Source organism: Zea mays, chromosome 4 (genome assembly GCF_902167145.1).
Source record: "Zea mays cultivar B73 chromosome 4, Zm-B73-REFERENCE-NAM-5.0, whole genome shotgun sequence".
NCBI lineage: Eukaryota > Viridiplantae > Streptophyta > Magnoliopsida > Poales > Poaceae > Zea > Zea mays.
Genome location: NC_050099.1, coordinates 4,290,340 through 4,299,360, shown reverse-complemented (window position 1 = coordinate 4,299,360; position 9,021 = coordinate 4,290,340). Strand labels below are relative to the sequence as shown.

General features: G+C 49.7%; 1 long non-coding RNA gene across 1 annotated transcript; it reads right to left on the bottom strand.

Moving 5' to 3' along the window:
• Window positions 1–4,948: 4,948 nt before the first annotated feature.
• On the bottom strand, window positions 4,949–6,208 carry LOC118476855 (uncharacterized). Its single transcript, XR_004857657.1, has 3 exons — window positions 5,832–6,208; window positions 5,164–5,756; window positions 4,949–5,088 (listed from the first exon to the last, which is right to left on the bottom strand). It is a non-coding gene; the product is annotated as an uncharacterized lncRNA (long non-coding RNA).
• Window positions 6,209–9,021: the final 2,813 nt, after the last annotated feature.

The following is a 9,021-nucleotide window of genomic DNA, read 5'->3' as shown; positions in this document are numbered from 1 at the left end:
TTTGGAGCCTCTTCGCCTTTTACTTTCGGCGGAATCAGCGTTGACTTTTCGCTGTAAGCTCTGCATTCCCTTAGGAACGACTTTGGAGCTTCTTCGCCTTTTACTTTCGGCGGAATCAGCGTTGACTTTTCGCTGTAAGCTCTGCATTCCCTTAGGAACGACTTTGGAGCTTCTTTGCCTTTTACTTTTCGGCACTCGATGGTGCACTCTCAGCTTTTACATTTACATCTTTGGGGGATTTTGCTCTTATAGAACTAAAAAAGGAAATTACATGTGATGGCCCCATTAAAAACCTTTCTCCCCCTTCAGAAAGGAAAAGGGTGCCATGAAAGAAAAAAGTGAAAAAATATAGAAAATTACATCAAGCTATACATAATATCGCCGAAGCTCATCCGCATTCCAAGATCTAGGAATGTCGTTGCCGTCCATATCCTTCAATCTGTATGAACCGGGTCTTGACGAAGATGCTACTAAGAAAGGTCCTTCCCATTTCAACTGTAATTTGCCTACTGTTTCTGGGTTGGCCACTCTCCGAAGCACCAAGTGTCCTGGCTCAATATTCTTTAGCCGAACCTTTCTATCTCGCCATTTGATTGTTTCGGCTTGATATTTATTGATGTTCTCCACGGCTTGCAGCCTGATCCCTTCTAAAGCATCTTTTTCCACAGAATAAGCAGCTTCGGAACCTGATTCTGCCGAAGCTACTACTCTTATTGATCCGGTTTTAGCTTCCTCCGGAGTTATTGCTTCGTCACCGAATAATAACTTGAATGGAGTAAAGCCTGTAGACCTTGATATTGTTGTATTGTGGCTCCACACCACTTTGATTAATTGATCTGGCCACTTTCCCCTGGGTTGATTGAAGATTAACTTCATTATTCCTGTCATTATAATGCCATTGGCTCTTTCAACGAGTCCGTTTGACTCCGGATGCCTAACTGATGCAAAATGGATCTTCGTACCAATTTGATCACAAAAATCCCTGAAAGCTTCGGAGTCAAACTGTGTTCCATTATCCACAGTGATAGCCTTTGGTACCCCGAAACGACAAACAATATTCTGCCAGAAAAACTTTTGGACGGTGGCCGAAGTTATTGTGGCTAAAGGCTTTGCCTCAATCCATTTAGAAAAATATTCCACAGCCACTACAACATATCTTAGGTTCCCTTGGGCCGGTGGTAACGGACCTAACAAGTCAAGGCCCCACCTTTGCAATGGCCAAATGGGTTGTATGAGCTGTGTTAAGGACGAAGGTTGTTTTTGATCTCTTGCACATTTCTGACAACCTTCGCACTTTTGAACCAATTCTGCTGCATCCGAAGCTGCCTTCGGCCAATAAAACCCTTGGCGGAATTTTTTTCCAAGTAACGGCCTAGATCCAATGTGAGATCCACACAGGCCTGCATGTATTTCTTTCATTAACTCTATACCTTCGGTTCTGGATAAACACTTGAGTAGCGGAGCACAAACTCCATGCTTGTACAACTCCCCTTCTATCATGACATATGGACGAGCTCTTGCCTCTATCCTCTTGTTATAAGCTTCGTCATCTGAAAGGAATTTACCCTGAAGGTAAGAGATGATCTCAGTTCTCCAATCTTCGCTATAAACAGGAGATATATTGAGGACTGCTCTTTCAAGAAGTTCCACCGAAGGTGCTTTTATTGTTTCGAAGAACACATCCGAAGGTAAGGGCCGCCCCTGTGCTGCTGACTTAGCTAGCAAATCAGCATGCTCATTTTGTCCTCGAGGGATATTTTTGACAGAAAATCCCTCGAAGGAAGCTTCAACTCTTCGAACCATATCCAAATACTTTTCAAGCTTCGGATCTTTAGCCTTGCAACTCTTGTCAATATGACCCGAAACAACTTGGGAATCAGTTTTAAGTATGGCCCTTCTGATTCCCATTGCTTTTAGCTTCCGAAGACCTAGAAGCAAGGCTTCGTACTCGGCAATGTTATTTGTGCAACTAAAATCAAGTTTTGCCGCATAGCAAGTTTTAACTTTGGAAGGTGAAACCAACACAGCAGCCGCTCCCGCTCCGAAGGTTCCCCAAGACCCATCGCAAAACACTGTCCATGCTTCAGCGTCTTTATTTGTTTCTTCCTCCTGAGCCCCTGGCGTCCAGTCAGCAATGAAGTCTGCTAACGCCTGGGACTGAATCGAAGATCTATGAACATATTCAATGCAAAATTCATTGAGCTCTGCAGCCCATTTTCCAATCCTTCCAGTAGCTTCTCGATTTCTCATAATATCCTTCAGAGGTTGTGAAGAAGGAACAATTATGTTGTAAGCTTGAAAATAATGCCGAAGCTTCCTGGATGCCATCAAAACAGCATATAACACCTTCTCTAATTCTGTGTAGTTTTTCTTTGATATACTAAGAACTTCAGATACAAAATACACTGGGACCTGCTTCCTGAGTTGGCCATCATACTTCTCCTGGACAAGTGCTGCACTTACCGCTGAGTGCGAAGCTGCCACATATAATAACAAAGGAGCCCCTGGCGTAGGTGGAGTTAGTGTTGTTAGATCTATCAAATACTGTTTCAGCTCTTCGAAGGCCTTCTGCTGGATTGGTCCCCATTGAAAGACTTCGGCTGACTTCAGCACTTCGAAGAATGGTAAGTTTCTCTCTGCTGATCTGGATATGAATCTATTGAGAGATGCCAACCTTCCTGTCAATCTTTGAGCCCCCTTTTTTGTAGTTGGTGGCTCCATCCGAAGTATAGCTTCAATCTTACTTGGATTAGCTTCAATTCCCTTTGTTGAAACCAAGCATCCTAGAAATTTCCCCTTCTTTACTCCGAAAACACATTTTTCTGGATTCAACTTTAAGCCAGCTTGTCTGAAACTGGCGAAGGTCTCCTGCAGATCAGCAATATGATTCTCCTGTTTCGTGCTTTTTACAATGATGTCATCAACATAAGTTAGCACATTTCTGCCTATCTGAGACTGGAGAACCTTCGCAGTCATTCTGCTGAAACTTCCTCCAGCGTTTTTGAGCCCCTCAGGCATCCGAAGATAGCAATATGTGCCACTTGGGGTTATGAAGCTAGTCTTCGGCTCATCTTCCTTCTTCATCCAGATTTGATGTGGTAGCCTGAATAACAGTCTAACAGACTCATGAGCTCTGAAGAAGTTGCTGCATCAACTAAAGAGTCTATCCTTGGCAATGGGAATTCATCCTTAGGACAAGCCTTGTTGAGATCTGTAAAATCGATACACATGCGCCACTTGCCATTGGCCTTTTTTATCATAACAGTGTTAGCTAGCCATTCTGGGTACTTTACTTCTCTGATAACTCCTGCAGTGAAGAGTCTTTTGACTTCGTTACGAGCACCTTCGGCCTTATCATCCGACATTTTCCGAAGCCTCTGTTTTCTGGGCTTGAAGGATGGGTCAACATTGAGCGAGTGTTCAATAACATCCCTATTTACTCCGCAGAGATCACTGGCTGACCATGCAAAAACATCTTTGTTGTTGAACAAAAACCTTATCAAGGTTTTCTCCTGCTCTTCGAATAATTGAGAGCCCAACAGCACCTTCTGGTCTGCTATGTCCTCACATAAGAGCATAGGCTTCGGCTGATCTGCCGAAGCTGCTTTCTCCCTTCTGAATTTGTACTGTTCACAAGCTTCAACTCCATCTATGTTATGGATTGCTTTTGAGTCAGTCCAGTTTCCTTCGGCCCTTCTGGCGGCTTCCTGACTTCCATGAATAGCGATGGGTCCTTGATCCGAAGGTATCTTCATGCAAAGATAGGCAGGGTGAAGAATTGCTTCAAAAGCATTGAGGGTGCCGCGACCAATAATTGCATTGTAGGGGTATTCCATGTCAACAATGTCAAACACAACTTGCTCAGTTCTAGTGTTGTTGATGAACCCGAAGGTCACTGACATGGTGATCTTGCCCAGTGCTACAATCTGTCTTCCTCCGAAGCCACAGAGAGGATGTGTAGCATCATGAATCTTATCTTCTGGCTCTTGCATTTGTCTGAAGGCCTTAGCAAATATGATATCAGCTGCACTGCCTGTGTCAACCAAGACATTGTGGACCAGAAATCCTTTGATAACACAAGAGATAACCATGGCATCGTTGTGTGGGTAATCCTTGAGCTGAAGGTCCTCTTGGGAGAAGGTAATAGGAATGTGAGACCATCTTGACTTGATGAAGGGTCCTTGCACCCCAACATGTTGTACCCTTCTCTGTGCTTCCTTCTTTTGTTTCTTGTTAGCTGGCTCTGAGGACGAACCACCTGTGATTGGGAGCACCAGCTTCGGGTCCGAAGCAGCTCCAGCTTGGTCGTTGATCGAAGCCATCAGCTCAAAAAGTGGAAGTGAGTTCACCGGAGGTGGGCGCCAATGTTGGGGACTTGTTCTCAAATGCTATGAATTAAGAACAAGGCAACATAAAATGTTAAATGTTAACGTCCTTCGTCCATGAAACATTATTCCCTTGAGGATAATGAGCCTTGGACGAAGGTTAATGAGAATATAATTACGAAGCTTAAGTCTTCGTAATAAAGTTTCAATAGACTGTATAAAATAACATAAAATAAAGGGTATAAAAGGGTAAATAAATCATAAACGAATTATATTATATTTACTTAATATATAAAATCATTGAATACAATAATACCTCTGCCTTGGCAAAGGTTGATTCCTGAAAGATGCGATTGCAATTACCAAAAAGCGTGAACAGTAAAGGAATACTGTTCACTATTTATAGGCACAGGACACAGCCTGTGAGAAATTACAAGTATGCCCCTTATAAAAGTTTACATCATTGACTCAGACCTTTATGGACTAAAAGGTCATTCTATCTTTAAGTCGGTTTGTAATACCGAAGCTTCATGATTAGGAACCTTCGGCCATCTTATACACACAGCTTCAGCCGAAAGCCGCTTCTTCCTAGGAGACCTTCGGCGACGAAGCATAGACCCAACAAGGTCCATCGCCTCGACACTCTTCAAAGCCAGTTGTTCGTTTGAACGACAATACATGGCCTGATGGTGTTGCAACACGGCCCAGACGTCGCGCTCACGATGAATGAAAATCGACTTGGTCGCGGACTTCGCATAAGCCCCTGTAAAGGAGAAGAGCCACATCATCACACCACTCAGCGGAAGGGATCTCTAGCGCTAAGGAATGATTCCCTTACCCGATCTATTGTTCGGAATTCTGACCACATCTACTTCTCCTTTGCGTCATCGAGGACGAAGTAGGGGTTGCCCTCAGTGCCATCTATGTCACGGTCGGCCCTTCCCACGTCGAGAGGTATAGTCCAGCGCGAACAAGGTCACCACCCACCCCGATGATGGGGGTGGGATGATATGCTCCTCGACTGATTCCCCAGGTCGCCTCGAGGGACTGGGCCCCCTCGAAGTTAGCCGCCTCGGGGCTCCGGGTGGCATCTGGGGTGTCGGGGATGCCGCGTAGGAGGTCTGAGACGGTGGGCGATGCCATGGTCGACGTTGCGTCTGCCACCCCCGCCGCCTCCTCGGTAGAGATCACTAGGATGGCCTCGACCAGTGGCGCCGGAGGGGCCATGGCCGCCTCTGCGACAGTAGCATCCTACCCGGCCTACCCACTGAGGACAATCCGGGTCGCTTCGGCACCCTGTTGGATGGCCTCCTTTCCTTGGCAGCGTCGAGCCACACGTGGGAGCGGGATGTGGCCCTGGTCGACGTCCTAATGTTGCGCTTCACCGCATTGGTAGCGGTTAAGGTCGGCTTGTGGGCTCGGCGCTTAGTGCTAAAACACAACAAAGGAAAGGTCACAGAGAGACCTCGAGTACAAAGAAGCTACGCTCATAGTTCAGCAGCTTACCCCGGACCGAGGTACGACATCCACGTCCACCCTCGGCTTCCGGCTCCTTGGGCCCCTTTGCCCCGTGGTGGGCACTTGGAGCGGTACGATGACTTTTTCCTCCACGATCCCCATGGCAGGCACCTGAGGCAGGGTAGCGGTCTCTCCTCCATGGCCCATGCCTCATCTATGGCTATGAGGATGGGGTCCGACTTGGCTGACGTCCGCGCCTCGGATAGGGACGCTGTCAGCCCCTGCGTGGGTACGTCTGCGCCAATGAATGGGCCTGCCGAGGCTAACGCAGACCAAAGTTCAGCCTCGAGGCTGAAGCCCAGTCGGACCTCCATGCCCTCATTGTCATCATCGTCATCATCATACTCTATGCTGGGAGAGGCCTCCCGTAGCATCCCCTCCCTTGCCCGTGCCATGCGGCACTTCTCCAATGTGTCGTGGGCTAGCATCTTTTTATGGGCCCACTTCTTGTCTGCATCTTTCTTCTTCTCCTCGATAGCCAAGCAACGCACCGCCCTACCAGCCGCGTCCTCCAGAACTGGGGTCGGGCGGTTCGATAGCCCCGCAATCCCTACAAAAGGGATGGAAGGGATGAGACGAGAAGGAAATGGCTAGAAACTGAAGGAAAAGACCAAAAACTCACTAGGGACACATAGCTTTGGTCAGGGCACATCGGGACAGGAGTGGTGTAGTCCTCCCCACCGCCCCTTTCACCCACCGGAGGAGTTCATTGGTGGAGAGGGTGGCCGAGGCCATCGGAGAGCTTTCGACAGAGGCATCCGACGTCATCTCGTCCAGACGAAGCCGACACTCGGTCAGCGGCAATACCCTCCTCCAGTGGAAAGCGATGATGACCCCGGCCATAGTAAGACCACGCTCCTGGAGCCTACGCAAGGCGTCCAACAGCGGGTTCAGCTGGGCCTGAAGCTCTCGAGGGGAGCCCCACCGCCAGTGTTCTGCCATCGCAAAGACAACACGCTGCGTATATGCCGGCAGCCGCCCATCGTCGTTGCGGAGGTAGAACCATCGACTCTGCCACCCCTTGTTTGATGAGGTGAGGATGGCAGGGATGTACAGTTATGCTCGATCTGAGCGCGGCAGGAGCATGCAGCCACCAGCCCGAGCCGTGTGGCGCACCTTCTTCACGTTGGAGGAGAGGGAGAACGCCTCTGTGTGGAAGAGGTGGAGCTAGGGTTGAATTTGTGGAGCTCCACCCCGTAGTAGTGTAGGAGCGCCCGCATGAAGTGACTCGCTGGCACCCCGAACCCTCGCTCGTGGAAAGCGATGTCGCCCGGCGCATTCCACTTGGGCTGCAGGCCATGGGAGCGGGGGCGAAGTAGCCCGACGTCCACCAACGCCTCTAGATCCTCGTCGGTAACTGAGGAAATGAGCCATGGGTCGCAAGGAGGGAGAACAATCAACTTCTTAGCCATTGTAGCCAACGAAGAAGATGGGAGAAGAGCGCATGAGTTTTTTGCGGCTAAGGCAGAAGGAGGCTAGGGCAGGAAAGCAAGAGAGGGAAGTAAAGAACCGAAGAGCCCCTCTCGGGTGAATTTATAGGGGCGAGCAGAATCACCGAGGCGTGGGCTGAGCCATCCTGAGTCCAAACCAGGAATGGGCTAGGTCGCTTCGAAATCCACGTGCACGCGTGCCGCAACGATCGGCCTACGGGCCGAAGCTTCCCATCGCATTAAATACCCACTCTTCCTGACGTCAGCCAGCTAGCACCGCTTCACATAACGCATCAAAAGATGCACCCCTCTCCCACTCTCTCATGTGCCTCCTTTTCCACTTTGCAGGTAGCAGAAGAGGGTGTCTCCACCTCGGGCTTCCTTCCTCGAGAAAGAAGAGGAGAGACCTCACCTACTGCTCAGGGGTTAGAAGGTCAAGCCCCCGGTAAGGCTCGGGAGATTGCCCTAGAACACATGGGCTCTAGGCCCGTTATTGATCAGTGGTTCGAAGGTTGGCCCCTCGGAAGGATATCACAATCGCCCCAGAACATAGTCAGGGATGACTATGGGTATGTTCGTACACATCAAAGGCTCAGGCTATGATCCCGAGATACCCTAAGACATATCTGAGACCCTTGAGAGAGATTCGTGATGGTATCCCATCGGGGGGAGGCAATCGAGCCCTTGGACCCCATCAAATGGGATCGGGACCAGGCGAATCACCCACAGGTACTTTTGGGGCACGTCTCTGGACCACTAGTTGACTCCTATCAAACGGAGATCAGGCCTTCGCTCGGGTTACCCGTTAGTAGCTCACTGGAGATGTCATGCTCGTTGTCCACCGAGAGCAGCATCGCGTGGTCCCCCTCTTCCTCTTTCCGGAGAGGCGACAAAGAGGCGTGAAAGGGAATTAGACTTACATCTAGTTCCTAAATAGTTTTGGTGGTTGAATTGCCCAACACAAATAATTGGACTAACTAGTTTGCCCAAGTGTATAGATTATACAGGTGTAAAAGGTTCACACTCAGCCAATAAAAAGATCAAGTTTTGGATTCAACAAAGGAGCAAAAAGGCAACTGAAGGCACCTCTGGTCTGGCGCACCGGACTGTCCGGTGTGCCACCGGACAGTGTCCGGTGCACCACCGGACATGTCCGGTGCACCAGAGGACTCCAACTCGAACTCGCCACCTTCGGGAATTTCCAGAGGCACTCGCGCTATAATTCACCGGACTGTCCGGTGTACACCGGACAGTGTCCGGTGTACACCGGACAGTGTCCGGTGCGCCAAGGAGGAGCGGCCTCAGGAACTCGCCAGCTTCGGGAATCTCCAACGGCTAGTCCGCTATAATTCACCGGACATGTCCGGTGTGCACCGGACTGTCCGGTGCAACTCCGGAGCAACGGCTATCTCCGCGCCAACGGCTACCTGCGACACATTAAATGCGCGCGCAGCGCGCGCAGAAGTCAGGCGCGCCCATACTGGCGCACCGGACAAGGAACAGTACATGTCCGGTGTGCACCGGACATCCAGGCGGGCCCAGAAGTCAGAAGCTCCAACGGTCAGAATCCAACGGCAGTGATGACGTGGCGGGGGCACCAGACATGTCCGGTGTGCACCGGACTGTCCGGTGCGCCATCGAACAGACAGCCACCCAACGGCCACTTTTGGTGGTTGGGGCTATAAATACCCCAACCACCCCACCATTCATTGCATCCAAGTTTCCCACTTCTCAACCACTTACAAGAG